The sequence below is a fragment of the Equus asinus genome, chromosome 2, assembly GCF_041296235.1.
Source record: "Equus asinus isolate D_3611 breed Donkey chromosome 2, EquAss-T2T_v2, whole genome shotgun sequence".
NCBI lineage: Eukaryota > Metazoa > Chordata > Mammalia > Perissodactyla > Equidae > Equus > Equus asinus.
Genome location: NC_091791.1, coordinates 113,971,733 through 113,997,592, shown reverse-complemented (window position 1 = coordinate 113,997,592; position 25,860 = coordinate 113,971,733). Strand labels below are relative to the sequence as shown.

Sequence of the window (25,860 nt, the reverse complement as noted above, 5' to 3'; positions counted from 1 at the left end):
CCAACCAATAGTTGAAAAAAATATTGAATTAAAATCATCATTTTGCAACCCACGATGAATTAATAGATATAGGCATTGAGCATCAACAGCTGCAGACATCGAAAAAGAGTGAAAATCAGACATGATGTGCCTGGCGATGAAAGAACATGTCATTTACAATAGTCCCCCATTATCTGCGGTTTCGCTTTCCACGGTTTCAGTCACCAGCCAACTGCAATCTGAAAAGAACGCTGCATCGCCATGCCTACATCATTCACCCGACTTCAACTCATCACGTAGGCATTGTATTATCGCACGTCATCGAAGAAGAAGGTGAGTACAGTACAATCAGATCTTCACATAACCTTTATTATGGTATAGTTATAATTGTTCTATTTTATTATTAGTTCTTGTTAATCTCTTACTGTGCCTAATTTATAAATTAAACTTTACCATACGTATGTGTATATAGGAAAAACATAGCATACATACAATTGGGTGCTATGGCCAGGTCTTGGATCGTACTCCGCGGATAAGGAGAGATTACTGCATATCCTGTGAAAGGATCCAGTCTCTGGATCCAGCTGTCAATTTGCAGGAAACCCAGCAGGCAGAGTAACATGTTGAACTGCACCAAGAAAATGAACTCAGCAAAACTGGACTGCCGGATAGTGTGGGTTCTTCACCAGATAAACTGTAGGGAAAATAAAGGGATGGAGGGAAATATGTAGATTAAAAAAGACATATTAAATTTTTTTTTCCCGAGGAAGATTAGCCCTGAGCTAAGATCTGCCAATCCTCCCCTTTTTTCCTGAGGAAGGCTGGCCCTGAGCTAACATCTGTGCCCATCTTCCTCTACTTTATATGTGGGATGCCTACCACAGCATGGCTTGCCACGCGGTGCCATGTCCGCACCCGGGATCCAAACCAGTGAACCCCGGGCTGCCAAAGCAGAACATGTGCACTTAACTGCTGCGCCACCGGGCCAGCCCCCATATTAAATTTTTTTAATGGGCAAGACTAAACTATAGTGTCTAGGGATAGATACTTGAATGGCAAAACTCTAAAGAAATGACAGGAAGTGATTACTGTAAGTCAGAGAGTGGTTACTTTGGAGGAGAGGGAAGGGGTTGTCCTTGAGACAGGGCACGTGGAGGGAATTCTGGGGCAGCCTGCAGTTGAATTCCTTGACCTGGGGGACTGGGTATGAGACCACGTGCCTTATAGTAATTCATCTAGCTCTACACCTGAGTTGAGAGGGTTTCTGTATCTGCTTTACCTCATCTTACCTTGCCCCTGAAAAGCATGTTTATTTACAAGTTCAGATGAAAACCTTGCATTCCTGGCTTGTCCAAGTTCATCATGACCTTCCTGTACCAGGACTTTTTGTGCTTGTATTTGAGAGTAAGTTTTTAAACAACTCAATTTTGTGTCTGACATCACTGAACAAAGATGTATGCGCTGTTCTCCTGGAATAGGCCTCTGCGAGTCTTCATTCATCTTGGACAAGTGGCTGCATATCATCTTCCAGATGGTACTTGACAAGCAAACCCTTTATATAATGAAAGGAAGCCGTGGCTATGAACACCTCCTTCAGCTTTCCCTCCGCCACCTCTGCAGCCTTTTAGATGCTAACGTATACTGTCAGCTCCAGTGCAGATTTATAGCTATTTGGATGTCAACTCTTTATTCATCCCGGACTTAATCTGCAGCAGATTAGTCAAAACAGGCAGCTGTGATACAGAGAGTGGAAAAAGCAGTAGGCCTGGGATCAAAACACCTGTCTCATCCGGTAGCTCTTCCCAGCTCTGTGACCAGGGCAGGCCGCTTAGTATTCCTGCATCGTTTCCTCATATGGAGGGTGGGCCTGATACATGGGAGGCTGTGTGGCTTCAATGAGGTGATCAATGGAAAATCACCTTGTAAACTCTACAGCTGCAAGATGTCTTCATCACTCTCAGAGAACTTCTTTCTCCATGTCATTATCTCCAGTTACGGGTTACATCATAACTGCCCCCTCCAATGCAAAAAATGACCCAAAGAGCTCAACACCCTGTGACTGCCCTTACCGCAGCACCACTGGGAAGCAGAGATCGGAGAGGTAGAGTCTTGGAACAAGAAGGCCTTGGGGAGTCTCAAAGCCATCCAGCCCCCACTGTGTCATATTGTGTCCCTTCTGAGGAGCTTGGGGTTCCACGGCCAGCTTCAACGACTGTCTTAGGGTCAGGAAGGAGAAGCTGACAAGACTCTGACCCCAACCCCTCCTCCCTCCATAGCCGTTCTGCATTGTCCAGTGTATTTCTTGGTGCCTATAGAAGAGTTCATTTTATGGGTTCTGAAAAAAACAAAATGATAACAACAACAACAGAAATGTATCTGTTCTAATTCTCATCTTACAGATGACTATAAAGACCCAGGAAAAGTTAAGAGACTCATCCAGCATCTTTCAACTAGTGACAGGCAGCACTGTGGCCAGAATGTAGTTCTGAATTCTGTGTGAGCATCCTTTCCACCCAGTCCCTGTCCATGGTGCTTCGAGGCTCCATCTTGGCCTTACGGATAAGAAATGGAACCAGCAACTGTGCCATCAGATATGGTTGTGCCCTGAACAAGGATGCTTCATCAAGGGGGCACAGTGAATGGAGGTGGATCTAATTCTCCTCCATTCACCAGGACCAGCATCCTGGCCTGGGGCTCATCCCTTTTGCGTTTTCTACTTGGCACACTGGTGCTGTGTGGGCTGGCCTCAGCCCTGCATGCCAGTATGACCAACTCCGTGTGCCAAGGCTTCCCTGCTTGTCTCCTCTGATCCCTTTCAAGACATCCTCCACTTCAGCCTGCATCTCAGCTCTGGCGGATAGGGGGCAGACATGAGTCTTTGATTGAGCGCATCAGTAGACCTGTGGAGCCAGATCATTTCTCCAGTAGCCCGTGTCCTCAACCTAAGTTAGGTAGGACCTGGAAACTGTAAGAGCTTGTCCAAGCCACCAGGGTGCCATTTGCGAAATTACTTCTGCAGTGAAATTTAGTAAATTACAGTTGTAATTTAGTAAAAGTAGGCTACTCTTCAGTAAATTAGTGTTTCGGGGCAGTGGAATCATTTTCACTGCATAGAACTTAGTGAGTGGTACCCTAGTGACCTAAATTCCCTAATGCCCCGCCTAGATGGGCCTGCACAAAAGGGAAAGCTTCCATGTTGGAAAAGAATATCTAGTTTAATTATAATTCATGGAGAAAGGAGAGACCAAGGGTCCTTAGGAGGTCAGAAGGTCCTCCCTGTATTCTTTAAGGAAGATGGCTCAAACCACATTAGCTGCACATGCAAATGTCTCCGGATGGATACAAGACACAGAGCATTCCACAGCTTTGCAACTTTCGGGAAAAATAAATTTGAAGGGAGGAAGGGAAATTTTGTATGATTGATATAATGGGATGTTTAAAGACGCCACACAAAAGGTTTTTAAGGGATCCAAATATTCATAAACACGCTGATAAGAATGACTGTGCTTTATAAATGCTCTAGCATAAATTCTTGTTAATATGCAAATAATGCCCCAGGGGACCTATAATGTGATTCTCTTCAGAAGTTGAACAACTGCTGTGTAAATTATTAGCTATTAATACTTTCTACATTAATCTTATACATTAATTAAATCTTCAAAAGTTCCTGTCAGTTGTTCTTTTGCTAATCTCCCTTCAGTCATTATTAAATAAAATTTCTCATTTTTTTCTTCCTAAAAACATCTCTTTTTTCTTAAATCTTTCAAAAATGCTGTAACATACAAAAAGATTTGAGAAAAATCTGTCTTTGCTTAAAGATGCTGTGGCAAGTCAGTTCCTTCTAAAAGAATTAATTTTCTTGAAATCTGTGCCTAACTGGTTTTGCAATCTTCTTTGAAAGGTGTCACTCAGTTTTGAAGACTCGTATTAAAGGGCACCGATCCCTCGCTTCATGCCCCAGAAGGGACAGTATGGCATGCGCAGTTCAGATTCCTCCAGCCCTCACTTGCTCCTCCCATGAAGGAGGAGTGACTTGTTTGACCAATGATTGGACCACCTTACCTGTAGAACAGGGACGCCCGGCTCACCTGTTATGGGTTGAATTGTGTCTCCCAAAAAGATATGTTGAAGTCCTAAACCTCAGTACCTGTAAATGTAACCTTATTTTGAAATAGAGTCTTTGCAGAGAAAGCCAAGATGAGTTCTTTAGGGTGGCCCCTAATCTGATATGACTGGTGTTCCTATAGGCAGAGGAGAAGAAACACAGGCATCTACAAAGCCAAGCAATGCCAAGGATTGCTGGCAAACGCCAGAAGCTAAAAGAGGCAAGGAAGGATTCTCCCCCACAGGTTTCAGAGGGAGCATGGCCCCACCGACACCTTGATTTTGAGCTTCTTCCCTCCAGAACTGTGAGAAAATAACTCTACTTTTTTCAGCCACCCAGTTTGTAGTGCTTTGTTATGGCGATCCTAGGAAACCAATACACCACTCTTGCTCTCTCTGCCTCTTGAATCTGCTTGCACCCAGGCATGGTGAGGGCCTGCTCCAGCCAAGTCTGATCTTTCAAATCCTGCTCTCGCCTGTGGCAAAACCAAGTAAATAAGGGTCACAAAAGTCCTAAAGGCCCAGGTTGTGGAAGGGAGGTCTCTCCCCTCTCTCTAATCCAAATCTTCCACTTATTAGAGCTGCTCCAGAACTTTGTTTCCTTTCATTCTTTGTGTCTATTTGCAGATGGTTATAACTTGAAGGTTTCTACCTCTTAGCTATAACCCACTCTCTCATTTGTGTCACCCTGCTCATCCCCTGTGCTGGTTAACAAGCTAGTGTCAGCCCCAAATCCACCCTTCTAGCCTCTGCTCTGTGTGGCTGGTGCACTCCCATTCATTCATTCTTGCCCGCTTCTCCATTCCAGCCCTGCTGTCATCTGGAGTGACTTCAACATCCTCATGACAACCCGCCCCCTCAGCCTCGGCCTCTTAGCTCCTGCAAATCCTCATGTCCGTGTCCTGCACACACCATCTCAGCCGCACCCTCCCAGAGTCACACCCCAGATTTTGCCTTCACCAGAAGCTGCTCTACCTCTAAGATAATGAATCCATGAAACCCATCCCCTCCTGCAGCTTCTGGCTTGATCACTCAACTGTGACCATCCTTTGACCACGATTTTTCCCCTGGACTGATGTTCTCATATTTGTCTTTGCCCCTCCAATCCACTCCACACAGCAAAAGCAGGGAACACTTTTCACATTTGGTCAGGTCACTCTGAGCATGTCAGTCCTCTTTCTGTAAAAAGTGTATCATAAATAAGATGCATATAGATGGAGAACAGAATAATAGTTGCCAGGGAAGGGAAGTGGGTGGTGGGCATGGCTATAAAGGGGTAGCACGAGGGAGCCTTGTGGTGCTGGGATGTTGTCTTGATTAGGGTGTTTCTATGAGTTCACACTTGTGATAAAGTTGCACAGAACTGTGCACGCACAAACAAATGAGAGCATGTAAAACTGCTGAGATCTGAATAAGCTCTGTGGATCTTATCAATGCTAATTTCTTGGTTTGGATATTGTACTATAGTTAAGATGGTACATTGGGGGAAACTGGGTGAAGAATACACATGGCTTTTCTGTACTTTTTTTTTTTTGCAACTTCTTGTGAATCTGTGATTGTGTCCAAAAAAAATTTTTTTAAAAAAGGAAAAAAAATTGAATTGTCATTCCTAGCATTGTGTTAGATGCTGAAGATACAGTCTCAACAAAAGCAGGCAGTATCTCTACAGTCATATAATTAAGGAGGGGCAGTGGGGTTCTTGGGACAAGCCAGATTCCTGAACAAGGCCTAGTAGGCTTCCTGATGGGCCCTGCCAACCCGCAGCCTCACCTCCCACCACCTTCACCTTCGTTCTCTGCATTCCAGCCACGCTGGCCTTTCCAAACATCCTAGCGTGCAATGGGCTTCCTCCTGTGATGTGCCCCCACAACTCATTCTCTTCTGCGCAGGCTCCCCTGAGTCCCAGACCTGGTCAGGTCCTGTTACAGGCTCTCCTGGCCCCTTGAACCCTCTCTCCAGAAGTACGATGGATCTAATCTTCCCTATTAAATTATAAGTCAATGTTTTCTTTGCTTGTGATTAAATCTTCAGCCCACTCGTGCAGTGGCTGGAACCTAGGAGTCTAAATTTTTTGACTGATCAAATTACTGGAAGGGCGTTAAGTAGAGAGGGATACAGAGTGATTTGCCTCTTTTCAAATACACTTTTATATTTTACAATAGCTTTAGAATTACAGAAGAATTATGAAGATAATACAGAGAATTCTCATACTCTCCATACCCAGTTTCCCCTATTATAAGCATCATACATTAGGTAGATTTGTCACAATTAATGAAACGATATTAATACATTATTATTAACTAGAGTTGATATTTTATTTGGATTTCCTCAAAGGTAAAGTGCCGTTCTCAGCACATCACATCATGGGTACATACTATCAGTAAGACTTATCACTGTGGATGTTGACCTTGATCACCCGGCTGAGGGAGTGTTTCTCAGGTTTCTCCACCGTAAAGTTACTCTTCCCAGTCCCTTTTCCATCCTGTGCTCTTTGGAAGGACATCACTTCATGCAGCCCACTCGTAAGGAGTGAGGAGTTATGCTCCCCCTCAAGGGCAGAGCATCTACATAAATTACTTGGAATTCTTCTGCTCGGGAGATTTATATATTCTCCACTATTTGCTTACTTATTGATTCAATCATTTATTTATACAAGTAAAGACTGTGGACATTTATTTTATGTTTTGGATTATATACTACTTTATTTATTCTTTTGCTCAAATTGTTCCAGCCTGGGCCATTGGAAGCTCTTTCAGTTGGTTCCTGTGTCCCTTTAACATTCTCCTGGCATTGTGGGGATTTTTTTTAGCACTTCCTTACTTTCTGGCACTAAAAGATGCTCCAGACTCATCTTGTGTATTTCAAGCCCAAGTTCTAGGTTCAGCCATTCTCCAAGGAGCCCTGGTCCCTTTTAGTGAATGATATTAGCAACCAAGATCTGGACAGCGGGTGTGCTCATTGCTGCTGGGGAGCCATTGCTTATAGCCCTCTCAGCTGACAGAGCAAGGAAATATATGTGTGTATACTAACCTGTATATATACACATATCTGTAAATATTTCCATAGGTCTCCCATTCTAATCCATTACCACACAGATCCTTCTAGCCTCCTCTCCTTGTGTATCTGCAACCTCACACTCCTACAGTGAGAAACCTAGCTTCTACCATTTACTTAATTTACTTATTTAATTCCAGAATATATGTAGAGTGGTTTCAGACTTGTTAACGCATTCCCCCATGGGAAACAACTTCACCAACTAGAGTACAGTGCTCACACACACTTCCTTGTGACTTTAGTCTTATAGACTCCATTCATTTCCAAATTTACTTAGGTCAGCACTTTATTCCCCACCCCCATCAGTGAGATTGTTTCATACATTCGTAGTATATTTAGATTCTTTTGTCACATTTTGCATCTCATCCTGGGATCCCCAACCTCCTAAATGTTTTTTTTAATTTTCAAAATTAAGGTTTACTCTCTGCACTGTAAAATTGACAGAAAACCCCACATAGGGTTTTGGCAATGCTTGTATTCGTTGTTACAGTAGTTTCGTCGCTCTAAAAATCCCCTGTGCTCTCCCCATTCAATCCTCCCTTGACCTCCTAAACCTCTGGCGATCACTGATCTGTTTACTGTCCCTGTAGTTTTGCTCTTTCCAGAATGTCCTATAGTTGGAATCATACATACAGTATGTAGCTTCGTTCATTTAGCAATATGCATTTAAGATCCCTCCATATCTTTTTGTGGCTTGATAGCTCAGTTCTTCTAATTGCTGAGTAATAGTCCATTGTGTGGAAGTATCAGGGTTTGTTCATCCATTCGCTTATTGAAGGACATATTGATTGCTTCCAGTTGTTTGCTGTTATGAACAAAGCTGCTATAAACATTCATGTGCAGGTTTTTTTGTGTGAACATAAGTTTTGTCTAAACATAAGTTTGGTAATTACATGGGGCCATGATTGCTGGATCATATGGTAAGACTGTTTAGTTTTGTAAGAAACTGTCAAACTGTCTTCCAAAGTGACTGTCCCATTTTTGCATTCCAATCAGTGATGAATGAGAGTTTCTGTTGCTCCACGTCCTTTCTAGAAGTTGGTATTGTCAGTTTTTAGGATTTTAGCCATTATAGTAGCAGTAGCAGTATCTCATTATTGTTTTAATTTGCAATTCCCTAATAACAAATGATGTAGAGGTACAGATCAATTATTCTAAAATCATCCTTTTGGACAGATGCCCCCATTATTTAACTGACTTACAACTAATAACCATATTGATTCAGAAATTGATTTAGCCTGTTACTGAAGGGAACATTTTGCAGCTAGTTTTGCTTGGGGTGTTCACCAGGTTGTTACATGGTTTAAAATTAGATGTTCTATAACAGCATACTGAGATATTTTTATCACCAAGATTATATCTGTATTAAAATTTTCAAACCAAAACTATTGAATATATGGTAAAGCATTTTGAGACTTCAATCATTCATTCATCCATTGCTGAAGTGACTAAAATCTTGACTCAGTGCAAGGTTACTTCCCCAGCCCATCTCCATGCAGGAAGTGTTCATATTTTTAGAACATGCAGATAGCAAGTCCATCATTTTTCATAAGTGGGTTTTTAACCATATCCACAGCTCAGTTGATGGTTAAATCACGTGACTCTTAACTTAATAGGCAACATGCTTCCCAGACTTGACAGGGAGGACACCCTCAAATGCACTGCTGCTGGACGTGTGGAAAGGTTATGTAAGAGAAATAATAATGATGCAGGATTACTTGAAGGCTATATTGACCATCCATTCATTTAGACACATAAGGACAGAAATAGATTCAGATTTATTGACTGCAATGGTGATACACTAGAGAGACCATGAGGTCCTGCTTCCAAGACTCCCAGAGCTCCCCTGGTCCATGGCCTTTTGGAGGGCGGGTGGTTGAGATTTTCATTTGTTCTTACAGTTGATAGAGCAAACTTTAGGAAGCTGATGTAAAGGAGGAAAGAGCATCAAATTAGGCTTTAGATGACTGGGTCTACCACCTAATACCAATGCTTCCTTGGACAAGTTACTTATGCTGTATAATCCTTTTTTCTCACATGAAAATTGGTAATAACAGTAACTACATCATAATCCCTGCTTTGTCAGGGTTCAGTGAATACTATATATAAAACAGCACTGTTGTCTGGCACACTCGCAGTCAGTGGGCACAGGCTTGTGCTTTGTTTGCTCTGCTGGGTGATATATTTTTAAAAAGCTTGAGTCAACCTTTTCGAGTTGGGAACTTTCATAAAAAGACAAGATTTCTTGCTTCTTTTAAAAACTTTAGTGGAAAAATACTTTTAGAAACAATAAAGGAATACAGTCAAGTCGTGGGACACAAAATCAATGTACAAAAATAGGTTGCGTTTCTATACACTAATAATGAAGTAGCAGAAAGAGAAATTAAGAATACAATCCCATTTACAACTGCAACAAAAAGAATAAAATACCTAGGAATAAACTTAACCAAAGAGGTGAAAGATCTGTACACCGAAAACTACTAAACATTGTTGAAGGAAATCGAAGAAGACACAAAGAAATGGAAAGATATTCCATGCTCTTGGATTGGAAGAATTAACATCGTTAAAATGTCCATACTTCCTAAAGCAATCTATAGATTCAACGCAATCCCTATCAAAGTTCCAACAACAGTTTTTACAGAAATAGAACAAAGAATCCTAAAATTTATACAGAACAACAAAAGACCCCGAATAGCCAAAAGATTCCTGAGAAAAAAGAACAAAGCTGGAGGTATCACACTCCCTGATTTCAAAATAAACTACAAAGCCATAGTAACCAAAACAGCATGGTACTGGCACAAAAACAGACACACAGATCAATGGAACAGAATTGAGAGCCCAGAAGTAAACCCACACGTTTGTGGACAGCTAATATTTGACAAGGGAGCCAAGAGCATACGATGGAGAAAAGAGAGTCTCTTCAATAAACAGGGTTGGGAAAACTGGACAGCCACATGCAAAAGAATGAAAGTAGACCATTCCCTTACACCATGCACAAAACTCAACTCAAAATGGATTAAAGACTTGAATGTAAGACCTGAAACCATGAGACTTCTAGAAGAAAACATAGGCAGTATGCTCTATGACACTGGTCTGAGCAGCATATTTTCAAGTCCCATGTCTGACCAGGCAAGGGAAACAAAAGACAAAATGAACAAATGGGACTGCATCAAACTAAAAAGCTTCTGCACAGCAAAGGAAACCATCAACAAAACGAAAAGACAACCTAACAATTGGGAGAAGATATTTGCAAACCATGGATAGGATAAGGGGTTAATATCCAAAATATACAAAGAACTCATACAGCTCAACAACAGAAAATAAACCACCAACACAATTAAAAAATGGGCAAAAGATCTGAACAGAGATTTCTCCAAAGAAGATATACGGATGGCCAACAGGCATATGAAAAGATGCTCAACATCATTAGCTATCAGGGAAATGTAAATCAAAACTACAATGAGGTATCACCTCGCTCCGGTCAGAATGACTATAACTAACAAGACAGGAAACAACAAATGTTGGAGAGGATGTGGAGAGATGGGAACCCTCGTTCACTGCTGGTGGGAGTGCAAACTGGTGCAATCACTATGGAAAGCAGTATGGAGTATCCTCAGAAAATTAAGGATAGATCTACCATATGATCTGTCTATCCCACTGCTTGGTATTTAGCCAAAGAACTTGAAAACACAAAGGCATAAAGATACTTGCACCCCTATGTTCATTGCAGCATTATACACAATAGCCAAGACATGGAAGCAACCTAGGTGCCCATCAAGGGACGAATGGATAAAGAAGATATGGTATTTATACTCGATGGACTACTACTCAGCCATAAGAAATGATGAAATCCGGCCATTTGTGACAACATGGATGGACCTTGAGGGTATTATCCTGAGTGAAATAAGTCAGAGGGAGAAAGTCAAATACCATATGATCTCAATCAAAAGTAGAAGATAAAAACAACAACAACAAAAAAACACAGAGCATTGAAGATTGGATTGGTGGTTACCATAGGGGACAGGGGGAGGGGGAAGGGCAAAAGGGGTGATTAGGCTCACATGTGAGGGGATGCACTATAATTAGTTTTCAGGTGGTGAACATGATGTAATCTACACAGAATTCGAAATACGATGTACATCCGAAAATAAATTAATTAATTAATTTAAAAACTGTAGTGGACCTCACAACACTGGCCTACATTCCCAAGCTGAGTAGCAGCCCTGCCCATTAGACAAAGCATAAGCTCTCCAGATTGCCTCGGTTGCCAACCTCCTGGCTGTCCCTTTTAGTTTTTATATTAAAACCTTAAATAAACAATCAAGCTATACAACTATAAGTGATTATAATTATTGATATTATTAAATAGAACTTAGGAAAGACTTCCTAACACCTGAGAGACAATTGGACGTACGTTTTACTCGGAGTAAAGCTGAGAGTAGCCTCTACAACGAGAGAAAGTGCCCGTGGCACAATTCAGTTGGTTGAGCCGAGTCATCTTGTGATGCATCGTTGCACAGTCTGTGTGATCTGAGCAGGCTTGGCTTAAAGACCGCTTTTTATACACACACTCTGACATCAAGTGATTTGTCAGGAAAAATGCGTGAAGGAGAACAAAGTTCCACAGCCAAGCACTCCCCTTGCTCACACTATTCCTGAGATTGCATGGGCTGCTGTGTTGTTCTGCTCTCTCTTTCCGTTCTCCTAGAATCCCACCTTTCTTTTTCTGGGTTTGTCTAAGTTGGAAATCCCAAAGCCCATCCCAGGTCTTCCATCATCATCATCATCAACATCCTCCTCCTCCCAGCCTGGAAAGTTCTCTCCCTTCCTTTGACCTCTTAGGGAAATCAGTATCTAAATTAATTAATTGGCAATTAATCATGTGTTGTTTTGACACCTGTTGTATCACAATGTCTTGTGTAATCTGTTATTTAATTATTCATGTACTGGTAGGCGTCACTTTGCATAGTAGTATGGGACAATAAAAATGACCTACAGTCTGAAGCCGTGCAAAGCTATCTTAACAATCAATGGGAAAAAGTATTCTTTTTCAATAACATTTAAAAATGCATGTCGAAACATTAAAAACTCTCTTATAAATATATAGGAGAAGGAAGAAATAGTAAAACTAATATTTATTTAGCACACTGTAACTTAAAACACCAGAAACATTGAGAATTAAAGTGCTCTCATTTCTTTTTAAAAAAAAATCTACCAAGAGGAGTTTGAACAGCACTTGCCTCGAACTCCACATCTAGAGCTGCTGATGTGGAGCACACAACTTTTCTAGGCCCTGGGGAATTGTCACTCCTCTTTCTAAGTTTGGGTTCCTTCCAAAGTATTCCCCTTTGTGCTTTCAATGTTGTAAAACAAAGTCTGAGAGTTCCTTTAACGTGAAGCTGGTTTTGTTTTCTTGCTGGTGTTGTTTCTTCTGGGACGCCTTCCTTCTTTTTATCACAACCACTTCCCTCACTGACGGCTGTAATTTCACCTTCAGTCAGCCCATCTGGCCGCATGTCTACAGTCTCTCCACAGGTGGCAGCACTAACATTGCCATGGGCAGCTGTCTCTTCTATAACTCCAGTTCCATCCGATTCAAATTTCACTTCCATGTGTATCACTTTTTGTTTCCTTGATGCCCTTTCATCTTTGTTGACCGATCCTTCCTTTTGATTATTCACTTTTATAAAATGCCATGCAGGTTTATCACCGGGAAACAAGGAGGCAGCACGACAGCACACTTTGCTGTCAGAGCATGAACTGACTAACAGATACGCAGTGACCAATCACTGCAGACTTTGAAAGAAATGCTGTGATCGGTCATTGATCATCGTGCACCTGTTATTTATGTATTGATATGTGGGTTGAAGAGCTAGCAGCAGAGTTTGTATTTTAAGCAATTACAATTAATATGCCATGGTAACTGAAATTGGAACCATGTTGTTGGGGGACTGGTGTTATTTAACTAAACCATGGTAACTGATTCATGCATATCAGAACCATGAAAAGTGAGGGCTGCCTGTGCTTACACTTTGTCTTCACAAGTCCAGTATTCACCCCATGAGGGTGAGACCCATGACTCAAGGGGTAATCTGCACATACCCCCACCCTCACCTACCATAGTCCCTTACGTATAAAAAATACTCAATAAACAGGGCCCAGCCCCATGGTGTAGTAGTTGGGTTCAGCATACTCCACTTGGGCACGCTGTGGTACATGGGTTCAGATCCCAGGTGCAGACCTATACCACTCATCGGCCATGCTGTGGCAGTGACCCACATACAAAATAGAGGAAGATTGGCAACAGATATTAGCTCACGGTGAATCTTCCTCACACAAAAAAAAAAAAAAAACCTCAGTAAATATTTATTGAATTTTATTTTCTTCACCAGAGAAAGAACCGTATAGACATAACTTAGTTTTGGAAGTCAGGAGACCTCAGTTCTTGGTCTAGGTCTGCCACTGATTGTGTATAATTTTCAGATTCTTCATCTAAAAAAGTGTATTATAAGCACATTCTCTGTTACCTAAGGATAAAACCAAAATTCTACCAATTATTGTCTCTTAGTCACAGTCAGATGGAAAAAATAAAGCCCTTGGACTCACAGTTTATTCTCCAGTTAGAACTTGGAGAGATGCATCCAAATCGTCAGCCTGTCCACCCTGGTGGAATCTCGGTCTCTGTAGCAGGCTCACACGTGTGAACCTGAGAGGTTGGAAAGGCACAATTTGGCTCCCTCCCATTCTCTGCTCACGTGGTCTCTCAATCCCCATGCCTCTAACCCGTATCACTTCACTCCAGTTCCCCCAGTTCCCTCCAGTACTGAAGGAAAAGATTTCCACTCAAAATACAGTCGAGGGCCTTCACGTTCATGAGGCACATAGATTGAGACCTTTGTAAATCTCTAATTTAGGGCCAAAAATGGCACTAAAGCATATAATTTCCCACCAAAATGTTAAAATTATAACTAGAATTTTAAGTGACTCTTTCAGACCCTTAGTGAATCTCTAAATATGGGGATAAAATCGTATTTTTATAAAGCTGTTAAAATATTCTAATAAAATAAATTCTATACAATATCATTACTGAGTAATATTAAGTATTAATTTACCTGATGCCAAAATAAAGTTGTAAAAAATGATGATGATTCTTTTGTTTTTCCCACACAAAGCATGTGGTATGGCTCATTTTAATTTTTTTTATAAAACTCATTTTATAAATGGTTAATTTATGTAAAACTCTCGTGTTCCAACTATGGATTCTTAGACTCTTCACATTCTCTTCACTTTCATCACCTTTGTTAGAAAATGCTTTTCTTTTGGATGCCATTTTGTCTTAAAAGAAAAGGATGTACTGCTTCTTACAGTGTTCTTAGGAGCTCCTCAATGAGTCAAAAATACAAAATCATTTTGATGTGTCAGTGTTGGCAGTTAGCTGAGTTCATTCAGAACTAAGTGATCTGATCCATGTAGCAGCCTAACATTAAATGTGATTCAAATTTACATCTTACCAAAATGACCAAATACCACGGTGAAGGGTGAAGAAAGAGGATTCTAGGTAGAGAGAACAGATGTGCAAAGGCCCCGGGGCAAGAAAGAGCATGACATTTCCTAGCTACTGAAGGTCATTGTGCAAGAGAGCAGAGAGTGCAGAAAGATGTGAAGAATGTCACAAGATGGTCCAAAGACCACAGGGAAAGAGTTGTAAGGAAGAGAATTCCATGACCCAGCTTTGAAATCCCTCTGGCTGCAGTGTGGCAACTGGATGGGAGAAGAGTCATAATGGATGTGGAAGGAGGAAGCTGTGGCAGGACCCCAGAAGAAAGATGATGTGACTTGGCCCCTGGGGGAAGCAATGAAGATAGGCACAAGGGAATAGATTCCAGAGATATCAAGATGTCAAACCAATGTTCCAGAGAAGTGGTTCGCCAAGTGTGGTTCCAGAACAGCAGCATCAGCAGCACCTGGGAACATGTTAGAAATAGAGATCCTCAGGCCCACCCCAGACCTGCTGAATCTGATACTCTGGAGGTGCGCTCAACAATCGGGGTTTTCCCAAGCCCTCTGGGGGATTCTGGCTCGCAGTCAAGCTGAGATCCACTGGACTAGGTAATGGAGAGACAGAAGGAGCTGCAAAGGCAACTTCTGCACAAGCAAGGCTCCGGCTCAGGGCCTGGTGGCAGCTATCGCTCTGTCAAGCTAGATAAAAAAGCCCACCATCAAACACTAGGAGAAAAGACAGCAAAAGCCCTTCTTACACTCTGATTAATGTGAAACACTTGACTTTTTTTGAAGGACACGTTTGACAATCTAAAATTTAAATATTTCTATATGGCAAGATTTCTCACCAAAATTAAGATGAGCAACAGAGGGAGAGAAGATATTTGTAATACTTATAATAGGGGGAAAAAAGGTCATTATCCCTAATATGCAAAGAACTCAAGGAGAAAACTCAATAGAAAACTGGATAAAGGGTATGAGTGGGCATTTCACAAAAAGAAGAAATACTGGCTAATATTGAGTGAAAAGATAAGCAGTTGTATTAATAATTAAGGAAATGCAGTAATGACGACCAGTTAGGCCTTCTTGCCTGTCAGAGGGCAAAAGAGTGTTTCAGGACTGACAGCAGCCAGTATGAGAGCGAGTTTCAGGAAATGGGCAAATGGACCCCATTCTACCCCGTTCTTGAGAAGATAAATTGGTACAATCTTTGGTTACAGTAATTTGATAGTACCTTTTAAAACTTAAAAATGCACTTTCTCTGTGAACCAGAGTAAAAAGAAGAATTTCCATGAGATATGTACCACAATAATTTTTGAAAGAAATAAACGTAGTTACCTTCTTATTCACAACATATTATATCAAGTAATTCTCAATTTACTTTCCGAGTAATTATGTTATAAATCCCTGAGGTCATGATCCGTCTCACCCAGGGAATTACGATATCTGGCAATAATGAAAAACATTGAAAAGGAGTAACCTACTCTGAACATTTCAAATATTTTATCGTGAAGCTCAATATGGAATTTGACCTGAGCATTTTTATTTCTCTTGGCAAAGTATCTCAACAGGGCGCTATTTCCCCAGGAAAAAAGAATAGTCTTTGTTCCCTATAAAATCCAGTCCATTCTAAAGAAGCCAGTTAGGAGAAAGGAGTGCGGTGAGGGCTGTAGAGGGTGGGCCTGGAGCCAGAGCCAGAACCGTCCTTACCAGCAGCAAGCCTAAGAGGCAGGCAGGAAGGCTGGTGCTGGCAGTGGGGCCACTGGGGGCCCTACACGGGGTGACACGAGCCGCGCTGTTTACAGGGGTGTTCAGAGGCAGGTGAACTTCGAGCACCCTCAGCTGAGAAATGTACAGATAGAGTTTCAACTGAGAAAAAGCCTGCAGTTCATGTAAAGCTTGAATGTCGCTGAAGCAGTGCCCCTCCCTGCCCACACTCTATCAGCATGTGTGCCCTCGTCGTGAACAAATGAAAGGCGGATAGAAAATTAGAGGACAGAGATGTTCAGACTCTGTGGGAATATCGCTTTTTTAAAAAGATAGTTAATTGCTTTTTTGAATAATAATCATTGACATTGTGAAAGTTCAAAAGACATATAGTGGAAGTAAGTCTGCCTCCCACGCCAGTGTCCCGGCCTCTCACTCCCCATTTCTTGTGTCCTCCCAGGGGTAGTCTATGCACGTACAATGCATAAATGTATGTATCACATTATACATGCTCTTCTATACTTGGTATTTCACTTGACCATATATTTTGGAAATTAGTCCATATCAGTGTATCTAGATCTGACTCATTTTTTTTAAATCATTTTATTTTAAATAAAACACAGATACAGAAAACCACACAAATCAAACATATGGCTTAATGAATTATTATAAGGCAGAAAATACCTAGAGCAAGAAATAGAACTTTATAGAGATTCACTTTCTATCATCCACAACCTGGGTACTCAGTGATACAGGTCATATAGGAAAACCAGGAAAATGCTAGATTCTTTCCTTTCCTGGTTTTCAAGATAAAGAGTTGATGCCCTAACATTTTTCTGAAGATGACCAATTCTTTTTGTTTTAATATCATTATTAATTCATGGATTTAACATATTTGATGGATTTCAACCCATTTTAATCACTACTTATTGAAGCTCAAATTGTCCAATCTTGGGCCAATACTAGCCTCTTGAAGTTGGCTCCTGGGTCCTTTTGATTTGACTCTAACGGTCCTTGATGGATTCTTTACCATCTGGAGTGACAAAGATATTCCAGGTTCATCTTGTACATTTCCTGCTCCAGACCTCAATACAATCCTTTTGAAGCCCTTGTTTCTTTTGCTAAGTAGTATTTCAATGCCGTTGAGTGGGTCATTGTTTCTAGGCCTTATTGGTGGACAGAGCTAGAAAGACAAAAAACAAAATATATAAATAAAATACCTCCTGAGTTGATATTGTATCAGTCAGCGTTCTCCAGAGAAACAGAATCAACAGGAGAGATATAAATATGGATATAGATACAGATACAGAGGTAGATGTAGATACACACAGAGATAGACAGAGATAGAGATATACATATGTGCGTTTGTGTGTGTGTGTGTAGACAGATAAACAGAGATAGATAAATAGACAGATAGAGAGACAGATAGGTAGGTAGACAGTAAGAAATTGGTTCACATGGTTATGGAGACTGAGAAGTCCCAAGATGTGCAGCCAGCAGTCCGAATCCAAAAGCCTGAGAAGCAGGAGAGCTGATGGTGCAAGTTCCAGTCCAAGTCTGAAAACAGGGAAGACTGATGTCCCAGCTCAAAGACAGTCAGGCAGAGAGAGCGAATTCTCTCTTACTGCTCCTTTTTGTTCTATTCAGACCTTCAACAGATTGGATGAGGCCCACCCACATTAGGGAGGGCAATCTGCTTTATTCAGTCCACCAATCCAATATTAATCTCATCCAGAAACACCCACAGACTCACCCAGAATAATGTCTAACTGATTTTCTGAGCACCCAGGACCCAGTCAAGTCACCACATAATATTAACCATTGCAATATTATTTCCGATTTAAATTTGAGACCACAAGCCTTTCACAAAACTGCCTTCTCTTACATCTGTATCTCTTTCTTTTCATTCGGAAAATCCCAATTCTCAAGGACACAAGTGACGGTAGAATTAGAATATCCCAAAGTCATTTATTTTATCTCAGATCACACACACAACATACTCAGAATGACAATACTACCAATAATACGATTACTGAAAATATTGAAACAATTGTTGTTCATATGCTCTCCTCCTTCTTTCTTCATTTGTTTCAGGTTGCATTATGTCTACACTGTCAGAGCGTATGGCTATTACATCCTACACTCTTCTCCTCCCAGCCTCACTTACTCTTAGTTCTGCAGGTTGCTATATATTAAATGCTCACCACCGGTCCTCATGTTGGATCCTCTCTGGCCGTTTTGGTTTCTGAGGCTTGTTCTTTAGCAGATTCCTCAGGAAGGGCTCATGGTAACAATATCCCATGAGTTCTTTCATGTTGGTGGAAGTTTGCTGTGTCCTTTATATTTGAAGTTCAGTTTTTCTGGGTATAAAACCTCACACTTTCTTTCGTTGAACTTCTTAAATATTTTAGTCCATTCTCTTTTGGTGTAAAGAGTTACTGTCAAAAAGCACAGTGATGGGGGGCCAGCCTAGTGGCCGAGTGGTTAAGTTTGCACGTTCCGCTTCGGCAGCCCAGGGTTTTACTAGTTCAGCTCCTGGGCATGGACACTGCACCACTCATCAAGCCATGATGAGATGGCATCCCACAAAGCAGAACCAGAGGGACCTACAACTAGAATATACAGCTATGTACTGGGGGGCTTTGGGGAGAAGAAGAAGAAAAAAAAAGAAGATGGGCAACAGATGTTAGCTCAGGTGCCTATCTTTAAGAAAAAATAAACATGGTGAGAGTCTATTATAAGTTCCATCCTCTTTTTCTCGATGTCCAAAAGATTTTTTTATTTTTCTCTAAACTCTAGTAATTTTACTAGAATACATCTTGATGTTGGCCATTCTGGGCCAATGTTCTCAAGTACGCATTGTACTCAACCAACACATAGTTTCAAATCTTCTTTTATTTCAGGGACATTCTCTTGGGTTATAGCCATTAGTGCTCACGCTTGGTTTGGTTTTCGTCTTGAGGAACATCTATTATCCGCACGGTCAGTGTCCTCCAGTGTTCAGTACTTTCTCTTGAATCCTTCTTGTCTCATTTCCTTTTGATATTTCATTTTTTCCTCTCTTCACTTTGTATTTCTCTTGAGGCAGTATCTGTTGTGTTTATTTGCTCTTGTATTCCTTCTGGGATAGTCTTCTTTCTTGAATGACCTTTTCTTTTAGTTCTGTTTTTTCCCGAGTTTTGTCACCTCCTTTCCGAGTTTTTCTAATTCTGATTGATGTTGTTCTTTAATGTCTATCATTTACTTAGTGTCTTTTAATGAAATAGATCGAAACCGAAGCTCCCTGTTTCCTGAGTACATCTCTCTGGTGTGACTTCATTGTCAAATGCAGTTACTCTTCTCTTTACTCCCTTTTTTCCCATAACTTTGTGTAGGATTGAACTTGATACTCTTCTGTTGCTTTTTTTTTCATGTGAAATCACATTTACTGACCTATTAGAATGAAGCAAGTTTTAGGAAAGCTTTTCAAATTTCACAAGGCACCAACTTCTGTGTTAAAAAATATGGCCACCTGCTTTCTGGGACTTCCTAACTGTTGCTCCCTTCCTCCAGTTCAGACTGAAACTTCACTTTCCTTCCTCTTTCTCATCCTGTTCAATTGTGATTCCTTTCCCAGCACTTTTTCCCAAATGTGGGGCCTCTCTTGGTCAGTCTTGAGAGTTCCTTGGAGCCCGACTGCTCCTGCCTACTCGCACCTTCTTACGTGGACCTTACACTACCCTGTGCTGGAGAGTCAACTCTCCCAACTCCACTCACTCTCCTCAAATTGGCCCACAGTACTTTCCAGTGAATGCTGAGTCTATTTTGGGGTTCTCCTGTTCTCAGACCCGTCAAGCACCACCCTTCTTGCTTTCTAATGTCTTTCAACCCATCATACCCAGATGCCATGCAGGTCTTGAGGCTATTGGTGGCTCATATGTGTCATGTGGGGATAATTTTTCACCTAGTTTTGTTGTAAATATTGTCTGTGGGTTTGGGATTTTGCTGTATAGTTTCTCAGTGTCTGTGTGGGGATTGGGAAAAGTTGAAAAATTATGCCCCTCACTTAGGCTCTCCTTCATTCTCTACAACAGTGTTTATTTAACCAGCCTCTTGTTGATGAACATGTAAGTTGTTTCTGAATTTTGCTATCACAATCAATGTATCCTTTACACACATTTGATGCACAAGTACAGGTGTGTCTGTAGGATCAATTTTTAGAGGAGGGATGGTTAAATCAAAGGATATGAACACAAGTGCTCAAAAGTATTTGTTGATTGAATACATTTGTTGAAGTGAATTCACCACAGTAGTAATGAAAATTTGTTCTAGTCCGTAGCCCAGGTAGATTCCTATTGTGAGAAATGTACTTAAAATGGACTGCTAAGTACAACTCTGTGATTCCTTGAGTAGAAGAAAGAAGGAAGCAGAAAAGACATTGATTCATTCTTCCGGTTAGCAGTTATGTATTGGCCTAATGTGTGCCAGACCATGCTGGGGACGGGGCATATAGCAGAGGTCTCTGTCCTGGTGGAGCTCATTGTTCAGAGAGGAGATGCTTTTCTTGTTTCAGCACAGCTTTGAGAGTTAAGCGATGGCTATCCCTCATGCTCATAATCAGGCAACACTGCATAAAACACACCATCCAGCCTTTGCCTACGCTTAGAAAACTGCAGGATAGGGGCCGGCTCCGTGGCCAAGTGGTTAAGTTCACACGCTCCGCTGCGCGGATCCTGGGCGCGGACATGTCACTGCTAGTCAGGCCACATTGAGGCAGCGTCCCACATCCCACAACTAGAAGGACCTGCAACTAAGGTATACAACTATGTACGGGGGGTTTGGGAAGATAAAGCAGAAAAAAAAAAAAAAGATTGGCAGCAGTTGTTAGCTCAGGTGCAAATCTTTAAAAATAAAAAAAGACAACTGCAGGATAAACCTCAGTGCAGAACGGAAGAGGAGAAAAGCTATCCAAGATAAATGCTTAGATATCCATTATTTGGTCATATACTGTTTCTAAGAGTCAATCTACAACTTCTGCTTTTTTTTCTTTTTTTTAAAGATTTTATTTTTTTAGAGCAGTTTAGATTCACAGCAAAATTAAGAGGAAGGTACAGAGATTTCCCATATATCCCCTGCCCCCACACATGCATAGCCTCCCCCACTATCAACATCCCCCACCTGAGTGGGACATTTGTTACAATTAGTGAACCTACACTGACACTTATTATCACCAAAAGTGCACAGTTTACCTTAGTGTTCACTCTTGGTATTGTACATTCTGTGGGTTTGGACAAATGTATAATGACACGTAGCCATCACTACTGTATTATACAGAATAATTTCACTGGCCTAAAATTCCTATGTACTCCCTCCTATACATCCCTTCCTCCCTCCTAACCCCTGGCAACCACTGATCTTTACTGTCTTCATAGCTTTGCCTTTTCCCAAATGTTATACAGTTGGAATCATGTAGTGTGGAACATTTTCAGATTGACTTCTTTCACTTAGTAATATGTATTTAAGTTTCCTCCAAGTCTTTTCATGGCTTGATAGCTCATTTCTTTTTAGCACTGAATAATATTCCATTCTCTGGTTGCACCACAGTTTATTCATCTATTCACCTACTAAAGGACATCTTGGTTGCCTCCATGTTTTGCCAATTATGAACAAAGCTTCTGTAAACATCCATGTGCAGGTTTTGGAGTGGACATAAGTTTTCAGCTCCTCTGGATAAATACTAAGGAACATGATTGCTGGATTGTATGGTAAGAGTATGTTTAGTTTTGCAAGAATACTACTTCTCGTTTACATTTACCCAAGGTTTTCTGTAAGTTGATGAGCCTATCCAAGGGGACACTGTGATGCTTAGGTCCCTCTTGGCACCGGGATACAAATCTGGTGACTTTTAAATGCATTGGCCAAGGCTAGAAATACAAAATAGTAATAATAGTATACATTGCTTCAGCTTCATCCAAACTCATTCTCTTTCCCAGAAAATCAGCCTCTATGCTGATGTTCCTAATGTTAGCAATGATACTATCCTTCCCCAAAACCAGGGTCAAGCAGAGTGAGCTCCTTGGCCCATGCAGGTATTTCCACTTGGCTATAGCACTCTTTGCCAGCTTCATCTCAAAATCTTTCTTGACATGGTGCTCCAGGCGACCTCTGCAAATTGATAGGAGAAGGCATCCAAGTTGAATCTTATTTCCCATCCCCTATGGGACTACTCCACGCTGCAATCTTGGACTCTTCATTCTTATTCCTCTACAGTGAATCAATCCCCAAGCCCCATTCTACTGCAACCATCCCTTGATCATTTCTATACTTTCTCTTTCTGATCATCTTCCATAAGTTCTGTTGCCAGATGAATCTGTCATCCCTTTGAAGCCTGATTCATGTGGGCTGCTCTCAGACTAATGTCATGTTCAAAGAAATGCACTCAAGCATCCACTTCTATTTTTCAAAATCACTCAGGTTCTTTGTGTTTCTTTAGCACCATAAAGGGAATACAGTGCCCACAGAAACATTTCTCAAAATCTCTACTTCTCTGTCCCCCACTCTCCTCACTTCCTGAAGCTTCTCCTGTGCTCTTTCTCTTCCAAACTCCCCCAGCCCCAGCTCCGGACTCAGACTCTTCTACACCTCTCCTTTCTCTGGACTTTGCATCACAAAAACTTAGAGTCAGCGTGGAAATGGCCCAATCTCTCTTGGAGAGCTGGAGGAAGAAAAGAAACCCAGCAGGGGAACCCTCTTCATCAGACAGATAAAGGTAACTTAGAATTCATAAAATAAAAAAATCTTGTGAAAAAGAAAGCCACTTTGTTTTTCTCCTGCTCCTCGATTTAGATTTTCCCATAATTCCCTAGTGTCTAGTGAATAGAGTCCACACTGTTGGGCCCGGGAGTGAAGTCCCTCTGAGTGTGGCCTCAATCCACATCTCAAGCTTATCTTCTGCCTCCTGACCTTATGCTCTGCCCTTCCCAGCCACTCTATCTGCTCTCCCTAAGCATGCCACCAACATCCTGGCATGCCGGCTCCTCTCTGTTTATCTATTTCCTGTTTTTCTTCCATGCTTCGCTCAACTGTTCTGGTCCCAGTGTCTTGACACTCTGTTCCTCCCAAATCCTTCTAAATCCTCATGTTGTACATAAATGTTTGTTGAATGAGTGAATAGATGAATCCCTCACTCCTTGTCCTTCTCTGGCATAGGAATCTTATTATTCAGGAAACCTCTCTCAACTATTGATGGTTTTCTTAGCTTATTTTGTTTCTTTTAAATCAAAGATGCCATTTTTACTACCATCACCTCACCTCCACTCCTTCAAGCTTGTATTCATGACTTCTGTTCTCTAATTTTATTTAGACAACTAAATTCCCAAAATATGTGTAAACGAGAAGATTGCATTCTTATTTTGCAAATGTGTCTACTCTGTGGAATTTTTAATAGGATACCAGATTTTCTGCACATCTGTGATTTTCCTTCTCCTTGAGAGTCAGGTCATTTACTTTGTGTTGTTGACCATTGTCCTTGACTTTTGACATTTTTTGCCGACTACTTCACATGCAGTGCACAGTCATCACACTTTGTCCTCTCACTTTTTGTTGTATGAAGCTCTGATATAGGACTATTTTGTGGGTTTCTCAGCTCTGATGAAATTCCTAGCAGTTTTCTTGAAGCTCACCACCAGGGAGAAGCTGCTCACATGTGTCTATGCTCAGCTAGAGAGGAGACAGCACGGGTTTGGTTCTGAGCTTGCTTTTCTTTTTTCAACATTTCAGTGTGCAGAAAACTAGAAGACCTCGATGAAAGAAATCAAGGAAGACAAAAACAAATGGAAAGATCACTCATGTTGATGAGTTGGAAGAATTAATATTGCCAAATGTCCATGCTGCCCAAAGTGATCTACAGATTCAATGCAATCTCTACCAAAATTCCGTTGGTATTTCTCACAGAAATAGAAAAACAATCCTAAAATTTGTATGGAACCATAAAAGCAATCTTGAGAAAGAAGGACAAAGTTGGAAGCATCACACTTCCTGATTTCAAACTATCTTACAAAGCTATAGTACTCAAAACAGTGTGGTACTGGCATAAAAACAGACACATAGACCAATGGAACAGAATAGGGAGCCCAGAAATAAACCCACGCATACACTGTCAACTAAACTTTGAAAAGCACGCCAAGAACATGCAATGGGGAAAGGATAGTCTCTTCAACAAATGGTATTGGAAAAACTGTAGTCCACAAGCAAAAGAGTCTTCAACACAACTAGTCATCAGGGAAATGCAAATCAAAACCAATGAGATATCACCTCACATCTGTTGGGATGGCTTTTACCAAAAAGACAGGCAATAACAAGTGTTGGCAAGGATGTGGACAAAAGGGAACACTTGTGCAGTGTTGGTGGGAATGTAAATTGGTGTAGCTACTATGGAAAACAGTATGGAGGTTACTCAAAAAATTAGAAATAGAACTACCATATGATCCAAAGCTGGGCATATATATATATATATATATATATATATATATATGAAGGAAATGAAATCAGTATCTCAAAGAGTCATCTGCACTCTCATGTTCATTGCAGCATCATTCACATTAGCCAAGACATGGAAACAACCTGAGTGTTTGTTGATAGATGAATGGATAAAGAAGACGAATATACATGAATATACGAATGTGTGTGTGTATATATATATATATATATAATTGACTTGCTATATACACAATGGGATATTACTCAGCCATGAGAAAGAAGGAAATTCTACAATTTGCAACAACATGGATGAACCTAGAAGACATTATGCTAAGTGAGACGAGCCAGACAAAGACAAATACTGTATGATCTCACTCATATGTAGAATCTAAAAAAAAAGTCGAACACATAGAAACATGGAGTAGAATGGTGGTTACCAGGGGTTAGGGAGTCGGGGTAAGGCTGGTCAAAGGGTACAAGCCTTCAGTTATAAGATAAGTTCTGGTGTTCTAATGTACAGCACTGTGACAGTAGTTAATAATACTGTATTGTATACTTGAATTTTGCTAACAGAGTAGATCTTAAGCATTCTAACTACACACACACACAAAGGTAACTATGTGAGGTGATGGATGTATTAATTAACTTGATTTTGGTAATCATTTCACAAAGTGTACACATATCAAATCATCATGTTGTACACGTTAAATATATACAATTTTATTTGTCAATTATACCTCAATAAAACTGGAGGAAAAAAACCCTTCCAGTGTGCAAAGATTGTCTTTCTTACCTGTCCTGCAGGCATGACATGTGGACACAGAGTTCAACGCTACGTTTGTTAATGGCCTGGAAGCCCAAAGAACAAGTGCCCAGGAGTTGGGCTCATTCACACACCCTGTCACCAGAGCACAGGGGTGGGAAGGCAGCTCCCACCGCAGCCCACAGTGTGTGTGTGGCCGTCACGCGGGCTTCCTCGGACCCCACAGGCAGCAGTACCTGTCAGAGGATTACACATGTTCTGTTGCTGGACAATGTACTTGAACATCAGGATAAGCA

The 25,860-nt window shown here is 41.0% G+C and overlaps 1 long non-coding RNA gene across 1 annotated transcript in view; it reads left to right on the top strand.

Annotated features, from left to right (window-relative positions):
- LOC139041853 (uncharacterized) overlaps positions 1–25,587 on the top strand; it is a 45,116-nt gene extending 19,529 nt beyond the window's left edge. Inside the window, exons 3-4 of the long non-coding RNA XR_011497873.1 lie at positions 22,936–23,092; positions 24,103–25,587. This is a non-coding gene — a long non-coding RNA (uncharacterized lncRNA). The remainder of the gene's footprint in view (positions 1–22,935; positions 23,093–24,102) is intronic.
- The last annotated feature ends 273 nt before the right edge of the window (positions 25,588–25,860 follow it).